Here is a 16829-nt window from a genome sequence, read left to right on the forward strand (position 1 = left end):
TCATGTTTTTTGGGAGGGAAGAGTGGGATGGACGAGAGCCTCAATGAATTTTATTCTACTTGTTGGCTTCAAGTAGTTTGAATCCCACTAATTTGTAGTTTAAACAAAAGGATCTTCATATAACCATAAACACGATAGTTTTAAAGCTGAATCTGAGATAAATTTTAGGTTAAAGGACTGCTAAAAAGAGTAGTGAGGGAGGAACAGGACTCGAGACAAGGACGTCAAGCGGACACACGAAAACTGACAACTCGCAGAGCAATAAAGAAAAGTGTCCTGTATACACACGCTCCTGTATCCTCGCTGAAAAGAACCCCGGGAGGGCGCTTGGCTATGGGCTATGGGGGATGGGGGATGGGCGATGGGCGATGTTCGGTGGGCGTTGGGCGGTTGATAAGTTTAATACAATTTCCACCCACAGAACTTGAGTTAGGACCACACAACACAATATTTCCCTAATGTCTTTATTATGTTCCATCAAGTGTAAATATTTTCCTTCCACACAATCACAATCACACGCACACGCTCTCAACTAATACGAGGCACGTGCTTCGCGCTGAAAACAAAACAGGAGCCAGGACTCGGCCCGTAGGATGCTAAGTAGGACTCGCTTTGGGGACTCTGCTGCCACCCATCTCTTGGCAGAAATCGTATAAAGTGGAAAATGGCAATTAGAAATGGGGAGTATCTGAATATTATTTTTTTTTTTGGAAATCGATGGCTGTCTCCGGCGATGTATGGAGCTCAGTTCAGTGCACACGCGTTTAACTTTAACCTTTCGAGTGGTGGTGGAGTAGTGGAGCGGCCCCCCCAGACACCGAAGAAGGCGATGGCTTCGCACATGTGCGGCATACCCCCTGCAGAAGCGAAAAAACAACAAAACTGATGCTGCAAGAGAGGGTTTAGGTTGAAAGGATACCATAAATCTTGTAAGCTGATGCAAAGCGACACTTTCGGGCGGCAGGGCCCAGCCGGGAGGAGCAGATGGGGCTCAACAAGTGACATTCCAGCAAGCTCTGGGCCTGGGAGCTCAGAGGGAAGACGAGCTTCCAAGCGGAAGGCGATGATGTGTTGGATATATTCGACTCTCATATGGTCTTTTTTCCGAGGCACATGAAGGTCTTCTCCGCTCCACTATTTACATTTTATGAAGCACCCTGTCCGCCCGGATCTCCTCAGCACAGCTGTTCCGCATTCTCTCAACTAAGAAAGGGATTTGGTTTCGGGTCTCAATTGGCAGAGTCCTTCGGCTGCTGAGATACAGCTTCCGGGTTGGGCGGATAGCATTCCCCTTCAAAGCAGATCCTACGGTCGGAAATGTCTGGGACTGAAGCCACTTGAGGCCTCTACGGGGGAACCTTTATATCTCCATGGGTATGTGTGTATCTGAGAGGTGTTGTTCTGCTGCTCCTCGCTGGCCTGCAACCAAATTTTATTGTCTTTCCCACCTAAAGCGAGGCGAGGCAGCGGTGGCAGCCATAAGGCATGAGGCACATCCATGTGGATGCAGCACTTGGGTGCCGCAGACACGTGAAAAAACAATCTAGATGTTTGGGAATATCTCTCAGTGGTAGACCCTTTAGTATAGTCTCTAAGGAAGCTAGATTTTCTCTCAGTGCTCATGCACACATCCCTGTGTTTGGGCAAGTACTCGCACTGTTTCCTTTGATTTGTTTCTTATTGGGCCTCCGAAACTACAACAACACATCCCGCCCAGAGGCGTAACCCCAGGACGGGAAACTTCGGTCTCGGGTTTTTCGGGAAAGTACGGATGACTCCCTCTACGGGAGAGTCTACGCCACTGAACCAGCACTGACGCACACAGCCAGAGGCAGAGGCTCACCGACACGCATCTCTGCCGCACGTAAATGTTATTGACGTGGAAAGGCATCGCACTGGCGGACTGGCAGACAGGCGGACGAACCGTCAGACCGTCGCCCAGGAACACAGGGGGCGGGGGCATGGTGATGCCACTGATGTTACCGTTAAAAGAAATGCAATTAAAATGAGTCTCTAGACCTCTGAAAACTTCGGGCAGCCGTAGCCGTGGTCGTAGCCGTAGCCCCGCAGCATCGGCAAACGGAAGCAATTAGTAAACTGAACTGGCACAAGATATATCCGCGGAGAACTCAGCTCGAGGGTAATCCAAGGCAAATCTCTGGCAGCTCCATACGTGCCCTACGTGGTATTTATTTTCTTTTTCTCGGTTCTTCAGGGAGCTCGGCTGTCAGAAGGTATGGAAGTGATTCCGCCGTATACCTAGAGCCACCAACGGGAGGGACTGAGGCGACAGGCCGCCTGGGGGAAGGAGGCGAACTGACAATCCTTTAGTCGCGATCACAGCCCCTTCCTAGGGCCCTTCTATTTATATCTCCATTGTTGTTAGTGCCGTGCCTTTGGGGACATTATGGATTCATAATTTTTCAATAATTCTGTTCATCAGGGAGCAGGGGGAATGAATAGATGAATAATTGGTTGGAAAGTGGGGGATATTTAGTCGAATATCGTAGAGAAGATGGTCTAAGGTTCAGTTTCTTCTTAGTTCATAGGTGTTATTTAGATATGGTAGAGTACTTCAACCTATCTATCCAAGAAGATATGAATTTGGGATAGTATTTCGTCACTGTTCTTTCAAAATAGAAGCTGTTAAATTTTAAATCTGATGGTCTAGAGTTCAGTTTCTTCTTAGTTCTTAGATGTTATTTGAAATATTAACAAACTTAAAAGGTATGGTATAGTACTTTATCCTATCTATCCTAGAAGATATGAATTTGGGATAGTATTTCGTCACTGTCCTTTCAAAATAGAACTTTGAAATCTGCATTGTAGAAAAGAGTTCAGGTTCTTCTTAGTTTTTATTTTAATCTTAAAACATATGATATAGTACTTCATATTGGAAAGTAATTTGGAATAGTTTTTCATACCTTTTCCTATTAGATTAGTGTTTTAGAATAGTATTTTAATCTTAAAACATATGATATAGTACTTCATATTGGAAAGTAATTTGGAATAGTTTTTCATACCTTTTCCTATTAGATTAGTGTTTTAGAATAGTATTTCGTCACTGTCCTTTCAAAATAGAAGCTGTTAACTTTGAAATCTGCATTGTAGACAAAAAGGGTCTAGAGTTCAAATTTTTCTTAGTTCTTATTTTAATCTTTAAACATATGATATAGTACTTCATATTGGAAAGTAATTTTGAATAGTTTTTTAAACTTTTTCCTATTAGTCTGTTATTATGGGAAAGTATTTCGTCACTGTCCTTTCAAAATAGAAGCTGTTAGCTTTAAAATCTGCATCTCTGGACCACCCAGTCTAGCATTTTTGAATGCAAAACATCTGGGGGATAATCGAAGATATGGCAGTCGGGTGGGAGAAGCAAACAAACCAGAAACCATAAGAAAAAACACGGGAACCACCAGGCTGGCTGGCTGGCTGGCTGCCGGACGGATGGACTGGCTGTACGATCGTGATGATGCAAACGCCACAAAACTATATCTATATCATATATATCCCTGCCACCACAGTCATATATAAACAGACATGGATGTTCGGGGGGCTCTGGTGCGATTTTTGGCGCGGCACGTGCCCGCTCACAAGATCTGATGCGGTTTGTAAAAATAAAACCCGGGACGGGCCGGGCAAGATCGGGCCAATAACATTGTTAGCCCGAATCGATTGTTTACTTAGCACGCTCGCAGAAAATTGATAATAATTTTGGCCGTGGGGGTTGCCGCTACCTGTTGTCGGTCGGCCTGGCCGGGCCTGGCCTGGCCGGTTCATTCACGAGATAAATTTAACGCAGAAACCAAAACAAAATCTTAAATTTAGAAAAATCAAATCTATAAGAGCCGATTTCGAGATTTTAGACAAGATGCCGTTAGGTCGTTTCTGTTTCTCACTCGCTTTCCCCACTCTTCCATCCAAGATGGCGGTCGCGGTTGGATTCCTCGCATGCGCAGAATTCAGAAAACTCACCTCACCGCGGCGAGGAAACTATTCGTGCGCCTGTGTGCGTGTGTCTGCCTACGGACGCCATTTGCATTTTCGTCTAAATATAGACAATGCGCTCGCCTCGATCGGATCGCCTCGATCTCGAACACCTCTCTCTCTCTTTGTTGGGGAATGTTCCTGTACGTCGGTATGGGTGCTCACATAGCGCGGCGCTGCTTTGGTCCCTCTCCCGCCGCCGGTGTATCCCGCGGATACACACAGATACTCGTTCGTCGGATACGTTCGAGAGGGTATGCGAGTGTGCTGATTAAATTTCAATTCTCAGCCTCCCCAGCCGTGCTCTTTTGAAATGTTTCAATTTTTCTACACAAGATTTTGCAATGCCTGGGGAGTAGAGTGGGGAGGGGCGAGCAGGGGGGGGACAGACAGGTGCTGCCAAAATGCGTTACGAAAGCATCTCGTATCTGTAATTGCAAAAAGGAATACCAGAACATGTAGGAATGGCTGGCTGGCTGGCTGGCTGGCAGAATCCTGCCCCCCGCCTGGCTCACCAGTTGCTGTTCATGTCAGCTAACAGCGTCCGATGTCTGTCGTCGCCAATTGCGCAGCTGCAGATACAGATACATTTACAGAGACCGATTCAGATACAGATACACGCATGGATACTACACGAGATACATATACGGGAGCACACACCAAAGACCCCACAAAGGGAGAATGGCGAGCGAGCCGGAGGCCGGAGGCTGGCTGGCAATGCTTCCTATACGGACGGACATTCCGAATAAACAAATATCTGGTTGTTTATCGCCCCTGCGATCGGCCGATATCGTGGTATTGGCTGGCTGGATAATCCCCGGCATCGAAAATCACATGGAAATCGTTACACACATGCCTGGTGTGTGTGTGTGCTTCCCTGATTGATATATGATCCGGAGCTATACGATATTCCGGAATGGGTGGAACGAGAACAAATAATGGCACCCTACCGATGTACGAAATATGCACATTTTTTCAAAAGTGTGAAGGTCTAGCTTCTATATTCTTTTTAACTATTATGTTTTTTTATTCCTATACCCATATGTAAAAAATATAATTTTTAATCTCAAAATCTTACAAAATGATCATATATATCATGTTTTTGGACTATAACATACCCGATACTTCTCTTTCCTAACTACAAAAATTGTATAGCATACTTTTGGACACCAGTTTTCGGTAGTAGTCACAAAAATGGCTGTAACTTCTCTGAAAACCCTCCGATTTCGATAAACTTTATTTTAAAACAAGAAATATTTTATAGGGTATCAGTAACCTCTAGTCCCCAAATCCCTTGAATTTGCCCAGAACTCTCTCAAATTCTATATACCCCAGAACTCTCCAAGTACCGGGTATAGAAACTAGAAGTTGGCAAAAACTAGAATGTCTCTCGGGTCTTCTGCGGTTGCTGTACCTCATGGATGGATCTGATATTTTCACGCTTAATCACTAATCGTCCCGTATGCTCTGCGCTCTGCGCTCTGCCATCGCCGCCCGTCCGTCCCCGCTTCCGTGTTCGCCCCCAGATCCGATCCGGCCGTCTGAGTGTGCTGGTTGGCGACAAGACATGAAAAACAATTTGGAAGCGGGCCAAAATACTTAAAGCTGCAAATGAAATGACAGAGAACGGGACGACAACGACGACGTCAAGCCGAAACGGTAGGAGCGTCAAAGGGGCACCTCTTGTGGCGACAACAAGGGGGGCAGGCAGGCTGCCCTAAAAGGGAAACTCTAGTCTTATTTTATGGTGGCGTCGAGTGTAGCTCTCTTCAAAAAAAGAAAATTTAAATAATAATTTCATCTTCAGGTGAAATTTTCCCCAAACTGAATCTGTCAGATGTGCAGATACATATATCTATAGATACAATTTTGATATATGCTTTCTGAGACGACGCGTGCTTAAATGCCCGACACTCCCGTGAATACATCATGATGAGCGATGATGACGTTCGATGTTTATGAGAAGGAGGATTTTTGAACATAAGAATACGGCCTGAAAGCCACTGAGACTGGAATTTAAAACCATCAATATTTGCAGCAACTATGTAACGAGTGCCTCTGGAATTTCCCCATCGGTAGCCAAGGAAACATTCCTCTTGAATCGAAAGTTCGGCCGACAACAACGCCATTTGATGAATGTACGAGTGGGTCTGTGAGTAGCAGCAGGCAGCTGTTGTTGTCGGCCTTGTTAGGTTCGGTATTTGATTATTCATTAGACTTTTAACCAACTTATATGTGAAGAGATCGTGGCATCTCCTACTAGCCTCGTACTAGACCTACCTGATTTTGTAGCAAGCTGTTCCTTGGCTGCCTATCTCCAGGATAGCCTCCAGGAACCTTCAACCGCAATGCAACCGATGAGATACCCATGCATCAGTAGTCAGCTTACGCCGATTCCCGCCTTGTATCTGTGAAAGAAAAAACAGAGAGTAATGTTTGAATAAATTGTGTATTTCAGGACTGAGTGCAAGCCTACACAAAAGTGCAACAAGTCGGTGGGTTTTTGCAAGAGACTGTTGGGGGTTTTTGGGGTGGTTGTGGCTTAATATCCACTTGCAGGAGTCGCTGGCGCGCGTTTTGTGCTCAACAGAACGCCCACACCGCGATGGAGTATCTCATCCATGTGTATACATGTATCTGTAACCGAATGAGGCTGTATGGGTATGGTCTGTGAGTGTCAGAATGCGTGGGAGGCTAATGAAATGCTTCAGCGACAACGGCAACAGCAACAGCCACATTCAACCAAACAAAGGTGCTCCACCTACGTTGCCATAGAATTGATCAGCTTTCTGTATCTCTTGGGTTTCCTAGCATCTCAATATGTATCTGTGTGCCTGTATCTGTATCTGTATCTGTATCCGCTGTTGTTTGAGTATCTGTGCAACCGTGTTCTTGTGGGCTGCCGTGCCGTGCCGTGCCGTGGCTGCCTTTGTTGCTGCGTTGCCATGGCATTGCGAAGTGAATTGAAATGGCTACCGATGCGATGTGTGCTCGAGACTATGATTTGAGGCAGTTGAGGCAATCACCTCCTGTAGCTAACAAAGTACATACATAATCGTTCTAACCCTACAACAAATGAAAAGAATGCCACTGATTTGTAAAGGCGATTAAAAAGGGATTACTAAGATTGTATAATATTTTTAATAGCAGCTACCAAGTTATATGATTTCTTATAGGTTCCAAGTATTCCATAACCTTTAAAGACCTCAAAGGAAAAGTAAACATCAAGAGAAGGCAGCTGCCCTTTTCCTTCAGACATATTCCGCCTCAGCTCTGCCGATGACATATATTTCTATATAGATATATAGTATCTCATAGATTTCCCGCCGCCCACTCTCGCTGGGCTTATAAGGCTGAAATGCCAGCAAAAATGACATATTTATGTTCAAAATATTTCTAGTTTTGATTTTGGATTATTGGGAAATAAATTATTGATTTATTTTTGTGAGAAGAAACTTCTAATAAGTTTCAAAAACAAGAAAATCTTAAGCACATTTTCCTATTCTCTTTTTTAGCCGGAAAATCGGCTCTCGTTCGTGTTTTTCTTCGAGATTTTCCAATTGGGAATATATTCAATTCTTGGCCGCCGTCCAAAGTGTACAAAAATTTGCGTAAATAAACAACTTTTTGCTGCAGTTTTGAGTCAGTTTAGAAAATAAAGAAACAAAACTTGGAAATAAATAAGAAAGATACTCTAGCTGCTCTTTTTAAGTTATTTTTTGTTTTAAAAATACAAACTGCAGACTCTTCTCGTATTAGGATTCCCTTTCTATGTATGTGGCAGTCGGGAAAGGGGGGTTTTGGAAAGGGAAAAGTTGAGTTTGGGGTTTGGAGTGTGGAGTGTAGAGTGGGATGCTGAATATTAAATTTCGAAGCGGAAAAGCCTCACTTCCGAGTGATTGACAGCTTCAGCCTCTGGTGGCTTTCTAACCTCATCCCAAGTACTTTCAATGTTTTCATTATTCCGGGGATTAGCCTAAGGGCCTAAAGATGGTAAAGTTTTCAAGCCAAGTAGCTAAGATTGAAAAAACTTGAAGAAAAGATCAAAATTTCCTTACTTCTCGTGAAAGCACTGGCGCCATCTGTGGTAGGGTGGCTGAAGCAGCCGGCGATCGCGAGACTGGCGCCATCTGGTGGCTGCCTTTGTGGGCAGCGTCCTCTGCCGCCTAAAAGCCACAACACTCGTTGGCAACATGTTGCCGGGATTTCTCACTTCTTTTTGTATTTAAATATTTATTTTTTAGTATTTAACTGTAATATTTTAACATTTAACCATTATTTTCACTTAATTTGAAGTTTTCTTTGAAAGAAAATCTTATAATATCAGAATAAAACATTTGTTTATTTCGAAAACTGGCACTTTTATTCCGATTCCGATCGTTTCGATTAGCGACATCGCGAAGGAATAAAATCGAAAATTGGAAATGAAAACATTACGGATATACGGAAGAATATATATGTATTTTAGCAGGAGGTGTAGCTATAGACTTATGTATAATTCCTACACTTCACTTTACTGGCGCAGAAATCGCATATACACCGAGAATGTATAATTATAAATAAATGTTCTATAAAAATAACACTTTTCTTCTTCGGCGCTGGCCTGCTGTCTTGTTTCGCATCTCTCGGATACATATGTATCGGATCAGTGCGGTTCATCTGGCTCTGTTTATTTTAAAATTAAAGATGTAACCCGAAATAAGACAATAACAGTGTCGTGGCAAGGAAATAATCTTTTCCTTAGCTACTTTGGACGCCACAGCCTCCACGGCAGCCGCCACCAGCCGCCTCAGGGGATTCCCCGACCGCCAGGAATATCTTTTTGATGAGCTTTCGAGTTAAGCGTCGCCAAAGCGCTCTTCAAGTGTTTTAATGGCGTTTTCATGGATGAGATTCATGGGAGATGCTCTGGGAGTGTGTGTACAAAGGATTTCTTTTGGCTGTGGTAGCTTTTGGGGTAACCCACATGCCCTCCGCCTGCCAGCCTGCCTGGCAGCCACTTTGTTTGCCTTTCTCTTTGTTTGGAGAAGAAAAAGCTAATCTGATTACGGCCCAATCGCATTAGGCGGCAAATTATGCATTCAACAAGCGGGAAAGGCTATATCCTCTCTGCTTCCTATTCAAAATATTTATATCCTAGCCCATTGCCGCTAAAACGAAACGATATTCAGTCGATTTATTATTAAAGCTCTTTACTTCTTGACTTCCCGACCCGACCCGACCCGACCCGACCGATCACACACTGAGAACATTTGCTTTTCGAATAAAAGATATTTCGGTTTGTCGGTTCGGCTCGATCGGCGCTGTGTTGCTTGCCGTGATGATCTCCTTCAACTAAAAGAAAGGAAATTTCTGAGCATCTGTTTCTAGGTTGCTGCCGGTGGCGATCGCGATCACGATGGCGATGGCGATGGCGATGGCATGGCGGCTGCATTGGATTTGGAAGTGCCATGATTTTTAAATAAATATTCACTTATTTTTAAAACCCCGAGTCGAGAGAAGCCCCACAGCACCACCGCCCCCACCACTCCTGCACTCATTGGCGAAAATAAGCCCACTTGAATAGAGTATATAGGGCTGTAGCCCACTGATCCATAATCGATGGCGATTGGCTTTTGGTTGCTAATTTTTCAAAAGAGTGTATCCAGTTAAAAATAGACCGCTGAAAACATCAATATTTTTACATTTCCCCCGAATGTGCACGCCTTTTTCCCTGGAACCACAAGGAGTTATTTTTAAAACAGCAAACGGTGGAGGCCGGCCCAGTCACTTGGCTAGTGAGTTGGCGATTTCCAAACAAACCGAGTGCGGAATGTATTCAACTGATTTTACCATTAATAAAAATCCTTTGGCCATTTAGCTAAAAGCCAGATATAATATAAAAAGCTCTTAGTGACTTGCATTGAGATTCTCCAATGCTACTTCTGTTGTGGGTGTTTTGTGACATTTTTTGCGCTCTGCAGAAAGTTCAAAGTTAATTGCAAAGTAGCTCAGGTCGGTGGATATCGGAAAATTCAATGAATCCCTGGCGCAATAGCTGCGAGGGAGTATCTCTGGGCGGGTGTTACTGTGTCCACTGAAGCGACTCCTGGCCGCACTTTCGCACACACACACACACACGCCCACACCCAACACACTCCCTCCTCAATCACCTGCGTTAAGCGCCACGGAAAAATTTATATAAGCGTAAAATTTGATTGAAAGCGATGAATTAATGAGGCGTTAAATGATTAAATACGAAGAGAATATTCTCCTTGCGCCCTATTGAACTGGAAGCATTAACCCTATCGCAGGACTCAAAGGGCTGCCCACCTCCCGTCTCCAAAAAACCAGCCTGGCTGGCCCCAACTCCTTTCCCGGGGTGAGTACTTCAGGACACAACAGTTTCCGACTCGATTGATGAGGAGAGCTATGGGGATAATTCGTTCTGGGGACCCATTTGAATAAACTCACAATGGGCTTTTGTTTTCATCAAAGTTTCTGTTGACCTTACAACGCATTTCAACTCGAATATCGATTTTAGAATAAGTTCCAAACGGCCTGTCCAACTTTCGTTGGGGAACCTCTTTTGTGAAAACCAGAGTAGTCGCATATGGCACCTTGCGATGTCTATATCTCAGTCGATACTTATCTGATCCTGATCCGGAATACCTTAAAAGATTTCTGGAACAATTCCCCATCATTTTGCATCAAAATCTTAGAACAAAAATTTTGATCCATATTTTTCACATTTTTCTAATGGAATCCCTTCTGAAATCCAAGATTTCCATTTTGGCCCCAAACCAAGCCCATATCTTGACCAATTCCCATCCGATCCTTGAGCGGAATACCTTAAAAGATTTCTAAGAAGATTCCCCATAATTCTGTATCAAAACCCTGGATCGAAATTTTCGATCGATATTTTTCAAATTTTTTTGATTGGACAGGATTTCCATACATGTCCCTGTAAGATCTCTATAACTTTTCCATTTTTCATCAGATTCTTGAGCGGAATACCTTAAAAGATTTGCGAATCGATTCTTTATCTTTATGCATCATAATCTGAATACAACATTTTCGATCCATATTTTTCCATTTTTTTCTAGGGGACACCCTTTAAAAATCCAGGATTCCTATATATGGCTCTTTTCGATGTCTATATCTCAGCCATTACTTATCTGATCCCTAAGCGGAAAACCTTAAAAGATTTCTGGGACGATTCTCCATAATTCTGCTTCAAAACACTGGATCGAAATTTTTCATCGATATTTTTGAATTTTTTCTAAATCCTAAAACCCTTTTAAAATCCAGGATGTCCATATATGACACCTTCCGAAGATCATATCTCAGCTAATAGCCTTCCGATCCTTAAGCGCAATACCTTAAACGATTTCTGGATCAATTCGCCATAATTTTACAACAAATTCTACGCACAACATTTACAAACCATATGCTTATTTTGTTGTCAAAAAAAACACTTTGCAAAACTCATACCACATCCTTCAATCAGTCAGATTTTTGTAACATTTGGTAATGTGGCGCAGTTTAAAGCGAATCAAAGGGAAATAAAAGAATATTAAATGTGTTTTCCCGCGAGTACACAACTTCGCAGAGCACACACGGGGAGGAGTTGCTCCGCACGAGGGCCGCATTAAAAACCAATAACGTACCGGAGCTGTCAAGCCGCACCAGCCAGAAGCAGCAAGGCGGCGGATATTAGCATATATGTACACACATCGAGGCATGGAGATATATCCGATAACCCGGTTCTATGCTAGAGTACCAGAGGGTACCATGCACTCCTCTTCCAACTCCCCGCTTATGAAGATGGAGGCGCGAAAATTGAAACGTGAAAATCGCAAGTTTGGCCAGAAAATAACAAAAAAAATAATATCAGAATCGGTGTAATTGCAATTTGTTTTTATGGCTAAAACAAGAAAAGCATTTGTGTGCTTTATGGTTAGATAAACTTATTTATTTGACCGTTTCCAGGGCATCAGATATTCAAACTGCGTGCGGCGTCAATCAATTTAGAGGGCGGATAGGTGGAGTGTCGGAGGAGCAGAGCGGAGCGGTTGCATGTAAGTATTTCCGATGCGACAGTCAGTCCTCGGGTTGCAGGAACAAAAAAAAAATAAGAAGAATGGTTATGCAAATGCAGCTGGTTGCCAAACGGCGCTGACAAGGCTCCTTGTAGAGTCATAGGCCATGGCGAAAAGGTCGTGACAAGCCTTGGTTAGTATTCACACGTTGAGAGTTACGAGGGTCCTAGGCACTTAGGGAGTCCTTGACCATAAGCTAGGGACAGTTTTTAGCCTTAAATGGCAAGAAGGAGTTGTAGACAGAGACACAGACAGCTTGACAGATATTCCTATTACTATAAAGATACTCTTAATGGGATAGTGTTGATAGGAAATATCCTCACGATGAGAGTTAGGAGGGCCAGGCCACTTAGGGAGTCCTTGACCATAGACTAGCTCCTTCTAGAAACAGTTTTTAGACTTAAAGTCCAAGAAAGAGCAGTCACAAGCTTGACATCTATTCCCAATACCCTAAAGATACTCTTAATAGCATAGTCTTGATAGGAAATAACGAATAAGCCCCTCTCGTTGAGAGTTACGAGGGACCTTGACCATAAGTTAGCTCCTTCTAGGAACACTTTCTAGCCTTAAATGGCAAGAAAGAGCAGTCACAATACCCTAAAGATACTCTCAAGAGCACAGTCTTAATAGAAAATATCGAATAATCCCTTTATACCCCCCACAGTATGCAACGATTTGTTGCACAAACCTGCTCTTGAAAATTACCAAAATCCAAAAACAGCACCAGTTCTCCCCCGGAGCTCCGTTAAAAGGCCAAAAATAGCTCACGTCGAAAGTTGAAAGTTGAAACGCCCGCTGTGACGTCAGTGGCGCGGCTCAAAAAGTGCAATATTTGAATATTCAATTAATTTATGCATTACTTGAGCGGAAACAGACTCGGGGGGAGGCTCAGCTATGGTTGGAAAATTCCACTGCATACGCTAGCGGGTTGCGGGTCCTGGCCGACATGTTTTCCCTGAAAGTTCATAGCAGCCAAGTTCAATGCAATCTGCAATGTCCCCTCGATGGCCTTGCCACTGCGATACGAAGAAATAACAAAGAAAAAGACTGCACTGGAAATAAAAATGTTAAAAAAGGGTAGTTGGGCGTCAAAGTGAGTGACTAAGACCGGGCATTACGTCTTGGAAAGTATCAGAAAATGAAGGAAAAGCTGACTAGTTCGGTGACACAATAAACGGCGTTCTATTATCGCATTTCTGCCCCAACCGATTGTGCAACATCGGAAAGCCCTTTCAGGTTCAGGTTGCACTTGAATAGAATTTCTATACGAAATATTTCAGAAATCCCTGTAAACAGAAAGGAGATGAGATTATCTGAGAGATTGTACCACACGTCGTATGCGTAACTTGAAGAGCCTCCACAAACAAAGGGGCGGAGAACTCGGAGAAGCTCATTCCAGAGCAGCCAAATGGCGAATGCGGACAGTGTCACTCAACTATGGGTCACGTGTTGAGACTCAAACGCTGTAAATTAGCATCTACTTCCCGTGAGGCAAGCAAAATAGGCGGATAAAGTGATCCGGGCTACAGAGAAGCTTCTGATAGAACAGCCTAAATGGTTCTACCTATTAGAAGAGCATCTGTAGAGGCTCTACTGTACTTGTGTATCCGAGTGTAGGCGCAATAACAATAATTATTATTCCTAGTGTTAACCAGATACAATCCAATTAGAATAAAGGCAGAGCGCCAGAGAGCTTCAGAGATAAGAGAGAGCTCTGCATTCCTTCTAAGATAGTCTCTGGGGATATGATAACAGAACTGTTTCACTTAGATATGGTTTAATAATACAACCTATACCCACTTCTAACATTTTGTTCCAGTGCATAGAGCTGCGGCTGTACAATGACATCACATCCACGGAGGCAGAGGCAGAAGCAGAAAAGCTTCCGAGAGATAAAGCTGGACGGCAGCACCAGCGGCATATGACATCAGCGTGTGCACGATTTGTTAACAGTTACGAGCGGTGCGATCTCGTAGGGCGGTGATCTTACGGAGTGGGTCTTACGGCGGAGAAATGACAAGATGACGGGGGTACATGAGGCTGGGCTTCAGATTCCCCCCTAATTTCCTCCCCCCAATTATTGGGCTCAGATTTCAGATGGTCGCCTAATACAATAATTGACGTTTAACGACTCACGCGTGAAATCGCTTGAGAACCGGTTGTTCCTATTATCTGTTCTTTGCTTGGTTCTTGGTTTTATTTTATACCCTACCTGGAAGTATCTTTATTTTGGCAGAAATTAAAAGTATCTTGTAGCTGCTATAGGAGAGTATTCGGCTTCTCCCCAAAGATAGTTTGCTTTGTTGTGTTTCGGAACGCAGATAGCGCGAGTCACAAATCATAAAAAACGAAAACACTTTATAAACCTGTCGACTCTTATATTTCTATTATTGATTTATTTGCTTGGCTGTTTTATCGCGCCCTGCCCCTCTCCATTTGGCATATTTTCGGGACCTTTCGATTAAGATTTTCTTTCTGCCGAAGTCTGGTGTTTAGAAACACATTTCCTATGTGATTTGGTTGTCAGCTTAGCAGTGTTATCCGAACTTGTCTCTTTTTTTGTTTTTTTTGAGCCATTGACACCTTAATCTTGTGAAGAATCTGAGGATAGACTCTAGAAAACACCTGTAGTGACGTCAAAATCACGGTATTTATCCGCCAAATACGGCCATAAAGATCTGAGATGCAAAAAATATCTCTAGGAAGTCTAAAAATAGTCCCCTGTTATCTGGCAGACAGCGGCCCGTTAGCATAGCCCCGAGAAAGAGATCTCTCCTCCGCCAATTATAGTTATAGCCCAATGGAAACAATTAAGTCTCGTTTTCGCCACAGATTTCAGCCATGACGTGGCGGCAGTACAAGGCCCTCCTCCTCTGTCTTTCTTCTTTCTAAGCGAGCTGGCAGAGGCAGAGTCAGAGTCAGAGTCAGAGCCAATGGCACCTCGTCGAATCGCTAATGATCTCAAGGTAATAACACTTCAGCTTCAGCTGCTTCATTGTTATTTATTTTATTATTATTTTTTATCTAATATTTATTTCATTATAAATTCACAAAAACAACCATTCGATTGGTGCTGTCGATGAAAAAGAACATTTTGGCAAGACACAAATATTTGTTTATATAATTTTTGGCTAGCCAAGCTAGTCAAGTGTTCGGCGCGCACTAAAAATCATTATTAACAAAAGTGCCAAGTACGTGGATGAGTTGGGTTTTGTTCGTGATTTGATTGAGTGGCCACTGGACTCCTTAAAAGGCCCCAAGGAATGTGATGGAGATGAAAATGACGTAGTTTCTGAGCCACCAAAGAAAGAAATCAGAGTTATTAGATATCGAAGAAGCTCTACAGTAACTACAACTACTTAAAAGAAAGGTCAACTACCATGAGTCCTGACAAGTCCCATCTGGCAGGCTCTCAAGCCACCTATTTTCGGGCCACCTGTAATTTGGATAACTCATTAGCCGGCACGCCAGCCATCCTACTTTCTTGGCCCAGTTCATATGGATAACTATAGTTTCTGGTCGATTCGGGCCATGAACATGTTTGGAAGTTGACCATTCGGCCATTGTGGCTCTAATTGTTCCGCTATATTTATTCGGGCTATATTTAGATACGAAATGTCTATTTGAAGGCTGACAACTTGATGGTCAAAAGCGGACTTTCGGCTGGCTGGGAGGGAATCTGCTGCTTAATTTCTGGCTATTAACTAAACTGGGGCTCCTCGTTAGGGCCTGGAGATCAGTCGGATGGCCGTTTCTTAAATTCTGATGCTCTGTCTGGCCGAGCAAAATTGGCCAAAAACTGTACACCTCTGTCTATTTTTGGCGGGGTTTGTGAAGAAAACAACTCCATGGCAGCTGGTAGAGCGCATTTAAGCGGCTTAATGAACCATTTGAAAACTTTCACAGTCATCAAACATTATGATTTTGGTGATTTTTGGCACTCAGCGCTACAAGTGGAACAAATGAAGTATTTTTTTCAAGTTTGTGGTTGCGGCTTTTGGGTCTTTTTCTTTATTTTTTGTTGAGAGGGAGATTGCAGAGAAGCCTAGACGAATAGATGCCCTTACTCGTTAGTCATAAAATTAATATTATTTTACTTATTACTGGTAATTTAAATAATATAATTTATCAACTAATAATAAAGTACTAGATCCTTAAAATCTTTAAACCATGATACCCTTGCCAACCATGATACCCTTTCCCTTATAAACCCGTTCAGTCAACCATCAATGCCAACTACAGTCAACTACCAGAGCTGGCCGAAAACAGTTTCCTCCTTCTGCCAACTGCCCACCACTCTGGCCATAACGATCTCGGCCAGCAGGCCCAAGATCGGAGTCAGAGCACCTGGCCTAAAAATAGCAAGCGCTTATTAGAAGTGGCTAAAAATAGCCACGCATACCTCTCAGCCACTGAAGTGTCTTTGGATGGGGGCCCAACTCCAAATATAACGTATACGCAGTGTGGTGCAGTCTAGCTCAAGAGCGAAACGGGTTGCAAATTGCAATCCCAGCCAACTGGGAATAAGGAGAAACAGGTATTGGGCTAAGGAGCAGATTGAGGAATTCCAGAGAAACCCTACTGGAATATTGATCTTTGGAGGCTTATAGTTTGCTAATTTGATGCCAGAATCAATGGGTGATAATAATCCGTTTAAAACTTTTGTTTGTCGGGATAATTTTAAACATTTTAGTTAAGTTTCATGGGAATTTCAAGCTTTTTTATACAAATAGGGGGAGAGGGAGAGGGGATAAGGGC

General features: G+C 43.2%; 1 protein-coding gene across 12 annotated transcripts in view; it reads right to left on the reverse strand.

Moving 5' to 3' along the window:
• LOC6494164 (myocyte-specific enhancer factor 2) overlaps positions 1-16829 on the reverse strand; it is a 34977-nt gene that overhangs the window by 14780 nt on the left and 3368 nt on the right. For all 12 annotated transcript variants that reach the window (XM_032450893.2, XM_032450892.2, XM_044715667.1 and 9 more), the window contains exon 2: positions 6271-6398. The gene's annotated coding sequence lies outside the window, so the exon portion shown is untranslated. The remainder of the gene's footprint in view (positions 1-6270; positions 6399-16829) is intronic.

The sequence above is a fragment of the Drosophila ananassae genome, chromosome 3L, assembly GCF_017639315.1.
Source record: "Drosophila ananassae strain 14024-0371.13 chromosome 3L, ASM1763931v2, whole genome shotgun sequence".
Taxonomy (NCBI): Eukaryota; Metazoa; Arthropoda; class Insecta; order Diptera; family Drosophilidae; genus Drosophila; species Drosophila ananassae.